Source organism: Carassius carassius, chromosome 24, assembly GCF_963082965.1.
Source record: "Carassius carassius chromosome 24, fCarCar2.1, whole genome shotgun sequence".
Lineage (NCBI taxonomy): Eukaryota > Metazoa > Chordata > Actinopteri > Cypriniformes > Cyprinidae > Carassius > Carassius carassius.
The window spans coordinates 11,690,664-11,704,585 of record NC_081778.1 but is presented as its reverse complement, the minus strand read 5'-3'; the positions used below and the strand labels follow the sequence as shown (position 1 = coordinate 11,704,585).

Sequence of the window (13,922 nt, the reverse complement as noted above, 5' to 3'; positions counted from 1 at the left end):
CCTCATTTTGTTTAACTTGGTTTCATATCCAGAGAAAAGTCCTACTCTCAGAATTTAGCGTTCAATAATTAATTTCTTAAAGGGATGACAAAACACAATTATTTCATTATTATTTTTTGACCCCGATGTCAAGTTATTAAAATGAGTGGTTTACACATTTTAGTGTTTTAACCATTTATCTAAGCCTTGTTATGTTATATACATATATATACATATATATATATATATATATATATATATATATATATGAGTCTCAGTGCCAGCAGGAGTTGTAGATGGGGCAGGGTGAATCTCTTCCACCCTCAATACTCATGGCTGAAGTGCCCTTGAGCAAGGCACTGAACCCCCAACTGCTTAAAAATAGCTGCCCAATGCTCTGGGGGTGTGTTCACTTCTCACTGCTGTGTGTGTGCACTTGGATGGGTTAAATAAAGAGCACCAATTCAGAGTATGGGTTAACATACTTGGCAAATGTCACAACTTTTTTTTTTACATTATTAACTGCCCATCCTTCAATAGCAGCCTCTCTGCAAAAACTGTTCTGCTGTAGGTGCTACGCACAACCAGCAATAGCACAAAGTTTGGCAACTTTCACATGTTTTACTTCATTAAATCATCTGGTGTTTAGGTATTTTGGTACCATGTGGATACTTCAATTTAAAAACTATAACAATACCAGTCTTTATATTGAAATGCGATACTTTCAAAAGCACGAAGAGCATCGGAGTTTTATATTTGCAATGTGGAGGCGTTCTACTTTGTAGCCAATCACAAACATGTCTGTTGATCATGTGAATGCAATGGCCAGCTAGAGGTTTTTATGTTCGTCACAATCTGCTCAAAACTTTAACATTTTTTGATCATACAAACTTGGTATAAATAAGCGTAAACATGGTATAAATAAGCAATTCTTTGTGTAGTGCATTTCAGTCTTTAGTTTCATAAGATGCGCTTAGAAAAATGTAATGTTTTGAATTCGGAGAGCTTAAATTTTCATTGTACAAGTCGTTCTTTAAGGTTAAACGGTCAAGGAAAATATTATTCATCATGATATAGTAGCCAATAATGAACTTATAGGACAAAGCAGAACGCAGATGGTCAAAATCACAGTACAAAGATACAATGTGCTCTTGTTGGTAGATGTAATTTGTGTTTTGATTGTGTGTGCACACAAGCAAGTTCTCCAAACGGAAGTTATAGGAGTTGAAGTCATACCATGACTTTCCCATTATGGGGCTTTAGGGTACAGTCAACCGAGCTTCAACTAGAAACAGTTAAGAGTGCTTGAGACATGTGGATGTGATACACCACAGAAGGGCTCACATGGCATGAGCTAAGTGCAAACATTAACCTCAAGCATGGTTGGACTTAAAAACGACGGCATTACCTCATCCCTCCTCCTCCTGCTGCCGCTGAGCCAAGTCTCATCTGACTCTATATGACTAAGTCATTACTTTTTTCGCTCTATAGTTCTCATAATACAGCCAGTGAACCATATCAAAGACTTCTACTTTGAAAGTATGAATTACGGATGATGGCAAACACTTTAAAGACATCAGATGCAGCCTGTCCTGTCCTAGTCAATTATCTCTCTACTTCAACCCATTGTGGCCTTCTGAGGCAGATGATGTATACAAGGATTTCATGACTAAAAGAACATCTTTCGTTTCTAGCTTTACTAATTGGAGCCACATTCTTGTTATTCTATTCTGATTACCATGTTATGACCTGCCAAAACATGTTATTCTAGGTTAAGTAGGAAAGAAACATGCATTGCATGGCAGTCCACTCTCATTCTCATCGTTTCAGTTCAGTATTTCAAAAAGAACTGACATCATCTCACCTGAAATGTGCTCTGTAAAACAAGTGCAAGAGAACCTGAGTGAAACATTCAAATGGACTCATCCACTTTGAAACTAATGTAAAAAATTGGAGAACTTGGAGTTTTCAAATTTATAGTAAAGGAGCTCAGTATAAATGAGTCTGTATACTGCATAAACAGAAAAAATATAAGGCCTAAGCATTATTTCATAAGGACATGCTGTTTGTAAATTCATAAATGTATTATATTCAATCAGATATTCATGGTCAATCTCATGACTTCTATCCTGCCTTGAATTAATGAAAACATAAAAAATTGTATAGGCATGAAGTTATCTTAAAAACAATTATTGCATTCAGTTGATCTGCCAGTTTTATATGGCTATAAAACACTAACAATTATAACTATTATTATTAACTACTAAATAAAACATACTGTAAAAACAAAACAAAAATTACTTTTAAAATGTGACACTGAAAAATAAAAAACAACTTGAGAAATTATCATTTCATTACATTAAAATTACTAGAAAATTACAATACTAACATTTGTGGCTCTCTTAATTTATTGTATTGAAATGTATATTGTACATAAACTTTTATTTTGACTGAAAACCACAGCGAGACCTTAACTAAACCCTAAACCAACTTTTTTTAGTTAATGATCTATAAGAATGGGGCTTTATTAGTGCGGTTCATTGATTCGAGTAACTTTTTTGACATTTGAGTATAAAGTGTTTTAATTCTACAAAATATGGTGTAAAAACGTCTGAGTGCTGCCCTCTTCAGGTTGAACGGTTGCTACTGAAGTTGATTTTTCCTATTGGATGTTGCAGTGGCAAGTGACGTAAGCGGTGACAGGTGACGTAAGCAGTTTCCAGCTCACCACGCCCCTTGGTACGAGCTACCACGCGCCTTGGCAGTATAAAACCATCTTTTTCTGTCAAAATCACTATTGTGAGTCGGGAGTTGGAATTGCGATTATTGAAAACGACCAGGATAGACTATTATAGTATCTATTTAGCATAGCAATTATATAGTTATTTAGATTATTTTGTGTAGCCTATGTAGTTAGCTGTTACTACACGGAGCCATTGTTAACTGAGAAGATGCGCAAATCCACTTCATTTTTAGCGTTTATTTGCGCATCTTCTCAGTTAACAACGGCTCTGTGTAGTAACAGCTGCTCTATGTGAAATCACGCACCTAAAGGAATTTACCGCTGATTAGAGAACCGGCTTTACTGACGAGATGCGCATTAACGATCGGCAGATTGTGATCAGAGCAGCCCTAGAAACTGTTTGGTGCATGTTACATTCCAAAATGCATGTTAAAGCGTCTTAAACATATGCAGAGATGGAGTTTGTGTGGAGCAGCATTTACTGCAACAGAGCTGCCTTGAGATAATGTAAACACACAGTACCATATGTCATTATTTCAGTTTTACTTCAATTTACTTTGACTATAAATTCGGATTGGATGAGCCCCATTCAAAGCCATTTTAAAATAGCTGGGATATGCACAACACAACTGTGATCATACATCAGCTGAATGGTAGGCTATATTACTGAGCCATGCTGCACTACAGCAACCATAAATAACTCTGCGCACTTCACGTTGTGCCAAACAAACACCAATTAATTGTAAGTTCCTCCTCACCCTGACTTGTTTGGGCCATGTCCAACTCCCATGTGTAAATATCGCAAAGCAGTTTGGTCCACTGACAGCCATACAAATCTATGCTGGAAATTTTTATCAGGGGGAGTAATTATGAATCGTTTAGCAATTGAGTCCCACACAAAACCACAACCACAAACTCCAGCGTATTTCATGTTCTGGCTTGAGAAGAAGAGCTCCAGTTCACACAAATATTCCCAAAACGTCTGAGTGGAAGACCTCTTCTGCCCTACCTTCAGACAGATTTACAGTTAAAGATGCTTTGATGTGGTCCACCAAACCATCTCCATCTCCAAATGCTAAAAAAAGAGATTTCAGACTATTTTTAGCCCTCAGGTATGAGTGTGCACTGAGAGGCGGTCATGTGTAAAGAGCAAATTCTTCACTTTTCTCCACTGCTTCATATCTGGAGTTTAATAATGTACAAGTGCATGCTCTGATTAAATATTCACACAGGACAAAAAAAAATACTCAAGCCATAAACTCTGAGGTTCAAAAGATAATATATTCTTATCATGACCTCCATCTCCAGACCAATACAAGCTTGTGGGTACTTACAATGAACTTTTAAAAGAAAATGTTCCAGCGAGCTGTTCCAAGTAATCAAACCTCAGCATGAACAAACAGCAATGACTTACTCTTGTGAGTGTCCTCTGCCACAAAATGAAAAGGATGACCACATCCTTAATTCTTAATTGAATTCTAAGCACACCATAGAGAAGAGGAGACCCACAAGTTGACCACATCTCCTCTTAGTTTTAGTGCTGGTAAGTACAACCATCAATCCATCATTCCTTGACAATCAATATGTGTTAGGGGAATGATTAATTCTGGCCAGTGGTTTTCTTTACTTCAAATTAGAGACTGTCAAAAACATAAAACGTATCAGCCTTTTCAAAAGACTCAAACTGAAAGCAGCAAAATTATTTTTCACACTGTTGTTCTTTAACAGTATTTAATTACATTTTCATTCCATATAAAAATACAACATTAACATAGAACAGAAATTCATATATTTTTATTATAACATTATATATCTATATCTATATGTCTTAAATGTGTGCCTTCTGTGAAAATTCTGATGACATAAAAGTAAAAATAATTACTGCAATTAAAATACTACATTAAATTACATTTTACAATAATTCCAATAATTCTATTTTGGTATTTATCAGGGACAAAACACATTCATTAACATCCCATCGGTGTTTTTGCTAATGAAGTTTAAATTAGAGATATTAAAACATCAAGACAAGGAAAGATCATACAATTATTCTTGATGAAAGGAAAACACCCATAATGAACTGAAACTAAAATATTTTAATAATCGTTCTAATTTTATGAGAACAGAAAATTCCACACATCAGCTATAATAATAACAATACTTTCAGAACATTTTTTTTCCACCAGAGAAACAATAAAAAAAATTGAGAGGCAATCAGAATCCATCCGACTTTAAAGATCTTGAGCATTTACTTGCTTATAATAAACAATGTCATGGCGTTGGTGTGGATGCTAATAAAGTTATCATTTTAGTTATCTAAAGTTACTGTTCTTTGTCTGAACGGGCCTTAATGATGTTTTTAAAGAAACTTAAAAGGAACATTCCAAATAGGCCCATTTTCCAACTCCCCTAGAGTTAAACAGTTGAGTTTTTCAATCTGTTTTCGAATCCATTCAGAAGTTCCCCAAGCCTGGCGGTAGCACTTTTAGCTTAGCTTAGCATAGATCATTGAATCTGATTAGACCATTAGCATCTCGCTCAGAAATGACCAATGAGTATATATATATTTCTTATTTAAAGCTTGACTGTTCTGTAGTTACATTGTGTACCAAGACTGACAGAAAATAAAAAGTAGCGATTTTCTAGGCTGAAATGGCTAGGAACTATACTCTCATTCCAGCATAATAATCAGAAGCGCCTGAAAATAGTCCTGTGCTATTACTGCAACTACACAAACTAGCTGGGGACTATTTTCACTGCGCCTGCTGTACCCATGGTATGGCAGCAATGTTTCTTGATTATTATGCTGGAATGAGAGTATAGTACCTAGACATATCAAAATCGAAACTTTTCATTTTCCGTCAGTCTTTGTACACAATGTAACAACAGAAGAGTCAAGTTTTAAATAGGAAAATTTTGAAACTGTTTGGTCATTTTTGAGCGAGATGCTAACGGTCTAATCAGATTCAGTGTTCTATGCCAGACCCGGAGATCGGCTGAATGGATTCAAAAACAGATTGAAAACTCAACTGTTTAACTCTAGGGGAGTTGGAAAATTAGCCTATTTTCAAAAAAAGTGTAGTGTTCCTTTTATGTTCAAATAAAAAGCACATTAAGCATTTCCCAATATTCATGATGTTGCCTTATTTTATCTCACCAGCAAAACCACTGTGAATATATTGCAAATATTCATTATATCATCCCAGCCTTAGTTCTAACTAAGAGTAACGTAGGATGTTCTCTGCTTGTTGAGGCCACCAGCTGCCAGATTTGGCTGGTGTGTTTGCTCTCCATGGGTACAGTTATGGTTTGGCTACACAGCTAGACTCTCTGATAATGTGAAGACAATACATTAGTGAGAGGAAATTCACCAACGCAAAACAACAGTCTAACTGAAACGAAATGTAGTTCAAACCAGTCAAAACACCATCCATGGAAAACACTCCGTGACTTTCATTACCCACTTTGGAGTTCCAGTAAAGGATTTGATCTGATCGAACTAGCACCTTCCTACATTATGTGTGTGTGTGTGTGTGTGTGTGTGTGTGTGTGTGTGCGCATGCCACAGAAGGGAACAGCTGCAATATAAAGATTCCAATGGCCTTACGCATGTGTCTGCATTTCATCACTTGATCAGAATAACTAAAGGGAGACTGGCTCTTTTTTTGTGCTGATCTGGCTCCATGAGACCTCCTTATGCAGTCTTGATGGATACTGTGGCCTGAGAGGGAGGCTTGGGAACTAGTTGAGGATCAGTGCATGAGACATGCAAACTCTTAAATTCTGCTCACCACACCGGAGACACAAGAAATAAATAACGGGTCATGTTGAAATTGCAATGAGTAATGTTCTTCTGTGAATGCTGGTTTCATAACATCCCTTGGATACAACTGTCAGCTAAATGGATAGATGTAAGTAAGAAGTCTAACACATCAACCATAGACAAAAACAAATGTGTCATCGTTCCTCTCTGGCTTCCTATGGCTGTGAACTGACTAATTATTTGCACTGCAATTTTCTGGCTTCCTCTATAGATGATTTCATCTCAGCTCCATCAGGCCGCAGAGTAGATGCACACCAGAATATTGATAAGAGCTCACAACTATGTAAAACTGTTTAAATAAAGACGACTAATCTTGATCAGTTGTAGTTTGTAGGGGGAAAAACAGCTCTTTTCACCTTATACAGAGACTTGTGCAGTGACAAACTGTCAACTTACCACACTGTATGACACCACAACTTACATCCTGTTTTGAAAGATAACATCTCCTGACATCTCTGATCATGGACAATGACTCCTATCACAATGCTTGTCCACAATGACTAATATTAGACAAATTTCCTTTCCTGAATCCGGTTTAAACCTGTTCAAAGACACTCGGTTGGAATCTGGTACAGTGACAGCTCCAGAAGCAGTGGGATTCTATTGTTTTGGGTGACTGTGGTGAAAAGATCGTGGCACGCCCATGATCTGTCCGGGTTATGCTTGGCCCGCATACCAGGACACATAAAACATATTCTTGATATGAAAATACTTTATACGTTTTGATTTTTAAAAAAGCTAACCTTCTTGGTACTCATAGGACTGGCATGTAAAAGAAAAATTCACCTAAAACCAATATGCTTAAACACACACACACACACACACACACACACACACAATTAGTAAAATAACAAGTAAATGTACTCAGAGTCTAATCATACTTAATGTTGTTTTGCTCATTTTTAAGGGCGAAATCAAGTCATTTTAATAAGAATGATCTAAAATTCTGCATGAGGGCAAAATATTTCCCCATACAGAATTCGCAATGGGCCCAATTTGGTTATGCTGATTCACCACAATAACCAACAGAAAGCTGCTTGTTTTGAAATTGATATTGCAGTGAGCTGTGTTTCAGTGGGCTTTTTTTTGGCAAGTGAAATTACCAGTAATTCTTCATATCCAAATCCACAGAAATACTTTAGAACAGTTTTTGCTTGTAAATTGTACCTGATCTATGATTCTCTCCCAAGTCAGACAAGATTACTTTTATTTATTTTTCACCAGAGCAAACAATTATGGCTTGAGGACTGGTGTGGTGTGGATTATTATTGTGACGTTTTATCAGCTGTTTGGACTCTCGTTCTGACGGCACCCATTCACTGCAGAGGATCCATTGGTGACCAAATGATCTAATGCTAAATTTCTCCACATGTCTTCAAATGAAGAAACAAACTCATCTTGATCTAAAGGACGAGTAGCCTATATTTTCATCAAATTTTCATTTTTGGGTGATTCCTTTAATCAGTCAACTTTGTCATGGTGGGCCAGTATTGGTTGCTGCTCATCCAATCAGAATGGAGTCGGAACTATCTGTTTAACAATGACATTATCAACACGAGTTTGGCTGCGAGTCCTCATTATTAAAAACAAACCGTTGCACTGAATAGTGAGATTAAATGAAAAACTAACGAGAGCAAAAATACTTTCAACAACAAGATTAGTAACATTTTTGGAGGCACCGTGTTGTTGATTATATCTCTTTTGCCAGTCCGACGGCCGCATTCAGCACACATTGAACTGGGGAATCCTAAACCACACCGGCGTCGTAACCTTAGGGGCTCCACCCAGAGAAATCCTGCCTTCATCCATTTTCCCATTCTCGCCTTAAATACTGAATTGTCATGACATGTAATCGCATCCTCGTTCTTCAGACGAGGAAAAACCGTGTGTGGCTGTCCCTGACGGTCTCTTATCAGACGCAACAGTACGAGCTAAGACAAGTTGCTTTCACCTTATAAGGATATTTTAACTGGAAAACCAGGAACAAGAGAAACAATAAAGCTCCCACTGAATAAAACACAAATTATAGAGACTGTCCCACTTGACAAACTCCAGCCACAAATCTTTAAGTGGATGCATTTATGAATAAGATTAACTACCTTTAGTTAACATTATAACTACGTGCACGCGCCCCACCCCTCACTAAATCCATAGTTGTATCATACAAAACATTCTTCACCGATGACAGAATAGTTTTCAAAGCGGCAATGAAACATTTTCAGAGTTATAATACATCTCGAGTCAAACGCCATACAAACAGCACTAAAAATGACTACAAACCACGGTGAATGCATACAAGGTCTGAGGTTTAGATGCGAATACAGATTGCAGCCATCAGTGACAAACCGCTGTCATTATAAATTAGGCTGAATACTATAGAAAAGGGTGAAATAAAGGCACTTACTGTTTGTTTTTTTTCTGGAAAGGTGCAGTTATGCCAAAACAGTACAAGGTTTCTAATGCAGACACCGTTTTATGGATAAATAGTATCCCCGCTTTACGCGTATCTTTTCTTAATTGTGTCGCTTTATAGCGTTAGGCGTTAGGCATTATTCTGGTCATTCTAAGAAGCTCTCGTGTAGATGATGATCAGCGACTCTGATCTGCCCACATGAACTTTTTCCTAATGTACCGACTCTTGACACACTTCCGGTTCAAGCTTCCGCATTCTCCCGACCGCCGGATGGGGGACAAAAACTGTGGCCAATGATGACTAAATTACTGTTGTAATGGAGTCATAAAATAGCATAGGCCTACCTAATAGAAAAAAATAGCAAAAGCACATTTTACTGGAAATGAATTTCACAAAACGTTTTGTTTTAAACAAATGCATAAATAAATAGATATACTGTTTACAACTAAGGCAAAATGTGTTTCTAATTTTTTTATATTTTAAATTCTATTTGCAAAAAATACAATATATGGACACTTTCTGGTTGTCAGACTTGGAACGTGCAAGTTTTTTGATTAGAAAATTAGATTCAATCCTTAAGTTTAACTGAATATATAATTATAATATATAATTATTTATTCATTCATTTTATTTTATTATTATTATTATTATTTTTTTTTTTTTTCAGTTCATTGGTTACCTCACCTGTTAGGTGTAAAAGCCGTTGGACAATGATTAAATAAAAAGGTCAAACAAACACCAGCAGTCTTGTACTGAAAACAGCTTGGACTTACCTGTTTGCCTCTCTCCTTCTCCTTCTCCTTCTCCTTCTATTCCTCTATCGTTTGCCTCTCTCCTTCTCCTTCTATTCCTCTATCTCTCTGTAGGCCTGGAAAACTGTTTTCGATGATAACTTTTTTTCTGCAGTCTCTACTCCTGTTTCTTTTCCGAATGCACAGCTGTTGGACCCTCCCCCTACATGTCTCCTAAAGGAATGACACCATCCCTCCGTCTAAACAAGTTCTCTCTCGTTTGTCTTTTGCACAGATCATGCGTATTACAAACCAAACACGTCTCTCTCTCTCTCTCTCTCTCTCTCTCTCTCTCTCTCTCTCTCTCTCTCTCTCTCTCCCTTTAGTTTCGCCCCATTTGGATTCTTTAAACATTCTTTATTCTATGACATCAACCCTGCCTGCCTTTCCTTGTAAGGGCAGAGTGGGTGAGTAAGTGATTCAGAAAGAGATCCAGAGAGAGGGAGGGAAAGAGAGAGAGATAAAGGAGGTCAGGTTCATTAGACACAGACACATGGAATGGCTGGAAAGACACAGAAGGAAAGAGCCGAGAACATGCAGTGCTCACTGAGACGATCAAACTGACACAAAACGTGGAGCCTCGCTCAGAAACATCACTTCTAAAGTCGAGTTAGTTTTAATAGTCGTGGTCAACCTCTATTGTGCTGCACATACTATGTTCCACAGCCGGTTCCAGTTTAATTCCAAGCAGACAGGGTCACCCAAAAGGCATTATATGGAGAGTGCACCTAAAATCATTAATGTTTAATTATTGACTAATATGTGTCAATCAAAACCCATATGAATGACTTTCTTCCATACAACACACACAGAAAAAGAAGTTTAACACAATGTATGAGCTGCTCTATTCCATTCAATGAAAGGGAATGGGGAGCAGAGGTTGTCAAGCTCCAAAAGGGACAAAAACCTCTATAAAGAATCATAATAGTAGTCCATAGAATATGTGCACTATATTCAGAGCCGTCTTAAGCCATAATATAGTTTTGTTTGTGAAAATCTTGCTTCATATGCATGATACCCTTGTGAAAATCAAGTGCACTTAATTGTATTGCACTTGCAGTGTACTTTGAATCTTAAAGGTATATATATATATATATATATATATATATATATATATATATATATATATATACATACACACACACATGTATAAAGTTTTACTTTGAAGAACATTTTCAATCATAATGTTTCTGTACACTGGAGAATTTATTGTGATTTTAACAGTAAACGATTGTAAAAAAAAATAATTCTACAGTAAAAACCTGTTAATTGGCTAACAGTAAGTTTCCATATATGGTGAATAATTGTAATTACATTTAATGTAATTTTAGAGTAAAATATTGTTACAATTATAGTTTTTGGAAGTAAAAACAAAAAAATTCATTGTTTACTTTGAAAAACCATAAATTGGCAATTGTTTTTTTTTCTCAGTTTATTCTTATCAGTTGTGTAAATTAGAGTTTTATCTTACGTTTTCAGTATCATGTGTGTTACATTTGATGTTTCATATTATGGCAATGTTTTATTTTCTGTTATAACCCTGATGAAAAGGTGCTGTTTGAATTAATGAACCTGAAGCTGGTTAAGCTAGTTATAGGGAGACCAGCACACTAGCATGCCATCTAAACACAACATATCCCATGATAACCACAAGCAATACTGGTCATTTTAACAGGGGAAATTGCTTGTATTGAAAGTACATTAGAGAATAATGCTCATGTATGGCTGTCCCGTCCTGCAGGAAGGTAGTTCCACCCATCCTGCACTCTTTATCCTCCTGAGGCCTATTAATGATTCAGGTGCATTATGTTTTTTCTTTTTTCACACAGTGGCCTGGAAAATATCTGCTGTTCATTCAGACTGCACATCTCTCCATCGCAGGCTCCCTTTAGCATAGATGCTGAAGGAACTACCAGGGGAACACACGGCCGTCATTCAGAATCAGCGCTCCAAAACAACAACAGGATTTTGTTACTATGGAAAAAGCGGTCATTAAACACAGTACTTGTTTTGATAATTCAACACAAATCCAAATCCCAGTCAACATCTGGTTTGGTTGCTTGGTTATGAAAGGAATGACAGTAAAATAACACCTTAAGCCCTTTTAGAAAAGACTGAGTCTTTAAAAAAAACAAAGACGACATGCATAATGTCTGTCGATTATGAAGTTGGGAGAGGTAAACATGCTGAGCGCTTTCTGCAAGCATGCTCAGATCCCTCACTGCGAAGGTGAGTTTGCACAGAAGGAGACCCTCTGGCATGAAAGTGGAGCCTGGAGCTCAGCCAAGTCTTAGCATGGAACAATCCCTCTCCCTTCCCTCACTATGAGTTATAGTGTGCTTTTACTGTACAGTACTTCACAGCAAAACTTTAGCATGCACATTCGGTGCGCTCATTTTCAGACTAATTTACTGGAAATGGAGGAGTCATATTACTCTTTCTCCTCCTTGAGTTGCCTTTTTTTCTTAGAAACAGAGACTGTGCATTCAGAAAAACAATGCTTTTTGTGTTCTTTCATAGAAATGTGTATAATCACATAATCATGTTCATAAAAAACACAACCCATACAATTCCCACCACTCATACAAAATAGAAACTTGCAGCCAAAATGTAGTTGTGCATGCCATGGCAAGCTTCACAGTTGCCATTGTTCACAGTTAGGTGTTTTCCAATCCCCTAATGATCAGTATTACATTTTGATGCAACTTGTCATATACTTTGCATTATGAAATATATCTCAAATTCTGCAGCTTGTTGAAAAGAAATATGCTATTAGTTTAAAAAAAAAAAATCCCTGTTAAATTTACGGTAAGAAGGTGGCTGTGAAATTCACTCTAACATTTACTGTGGAAATGTTTCCGGTATTACGGGGAGGCAAATTGACATCTGTATATTTCATAACTTATAGCCATATTTCATTAAATGAAATGTCTACTTAAAATCTTTTCCTTTCAAATGTACTGATAACCACTGTAATAATTCAAGGGATAAAACAAAGTGCCACATTCATGGTAGGTTACCTGTTCAAAAATACTGATATTTAGATGGTGCACGGGTCATGCACATAATGAAAAAAACACCACAAGGGTAACACATAACACTAAAATGATACAATGAATTCAACCAAATAAAAGGGAATGGAAGGAATTATTTTTTTTAAATAAAATTTTATAAAATTATTACCTAAATTATAATTATAAGTGGTGTCATGCTGGAACCTTTTACTGAAATTATTTGATTATTCATATGATAATTCATCATTCATAACTGATCATTATTCACAAAAACTATGCAGTAGTGACAGCATTCATAGTGAAATTACAAATAATGCAATGGAAAAATTTTCACTGAATGTATGTGTGTATTCTCTCTCTCTCTCTCTCTCTCTCTTAGCTTGAGACTGTGTGTTCTCATGTTGTCACCAGCCAATCAGCATCAGGACATCATTTGTCTTCAGTTCCTCTGTCATCAGTCACATGGCATTTAAGATTCAGCTGACGGATAACTGATACAGATAGCTCTCTGGTGTATTATAGACCTCCTTGAGTTGACCCATTGCTGTTTTAAATCATGGTTAAATATGGTTGTGTTACCATCACTGTCCACCAGATGCCAGCACAAAGTCTCTGCTTAAAGTTCAGGTTTTTCACCAGGACATAAGAAGAAAGAGAAAAGAAAGATGCAAATCAAACGTTTGATTTTCAACAGCTGTTAAGAGTATGGACAGTTGAAAAGCCTTATACATGGAGCAGTTCGGATAGACATGGAAGAGATGATGATGATAGATAGACAGGAGTCTAGACAAGAAAGGAAGGACTGAAGGTTAACTTCAAGAGAACATCTAAATTATAGAGGAGGGAACATTCCAAGTTAGTGACCAATGAGAGACACAAATTTAAAAGTGATATAAAAAAGACTACCTTTGAATATGCCCTCACGATTGGGTTAAATAATGATTCCAACTTCATCTATAGGGTGCACGTGTCAGTCCTGGATCCAATTTCAAACCTATCAGATCTATCAGTGTTTGTGGATTTGCTTTGTGCTCGTCTATGTTTACATGTGCATGAATTTGATAAATGACATATACATCATGCTATTCACAGCTGTCTAAATCCAGCACCCAGCTCGTGCTTCAGGAGGGAATGTAATCCACAGCTGTGTGCTTGTGTT

At 36.7% G+C, this 13,922-nt stretch overlaps 1 protein-coding gene across 1 annotated transcript in view; it reads right to left on the bottom strand.

The window, feature by feature from the left end:
- LOC132102806 (zyxin-like) overlaps nucleotides 1–9,751 on the bottom strand; it is a 39,203-nt gene extending 29,452 nt beyond the window's left edge. The window contains exon 1 of the mRNA XM_059507463.1: nucleotides 9,732–9,751. The gene's annotated coding sequence lies outside the window, so the exon portion shown is untranslated. The remainder of the gene's footprint in view (nucleotides 1–9,731) is intronic.
- Nucleotides 9,752–13,922: the final 4,171 nt, after the last annotated feature.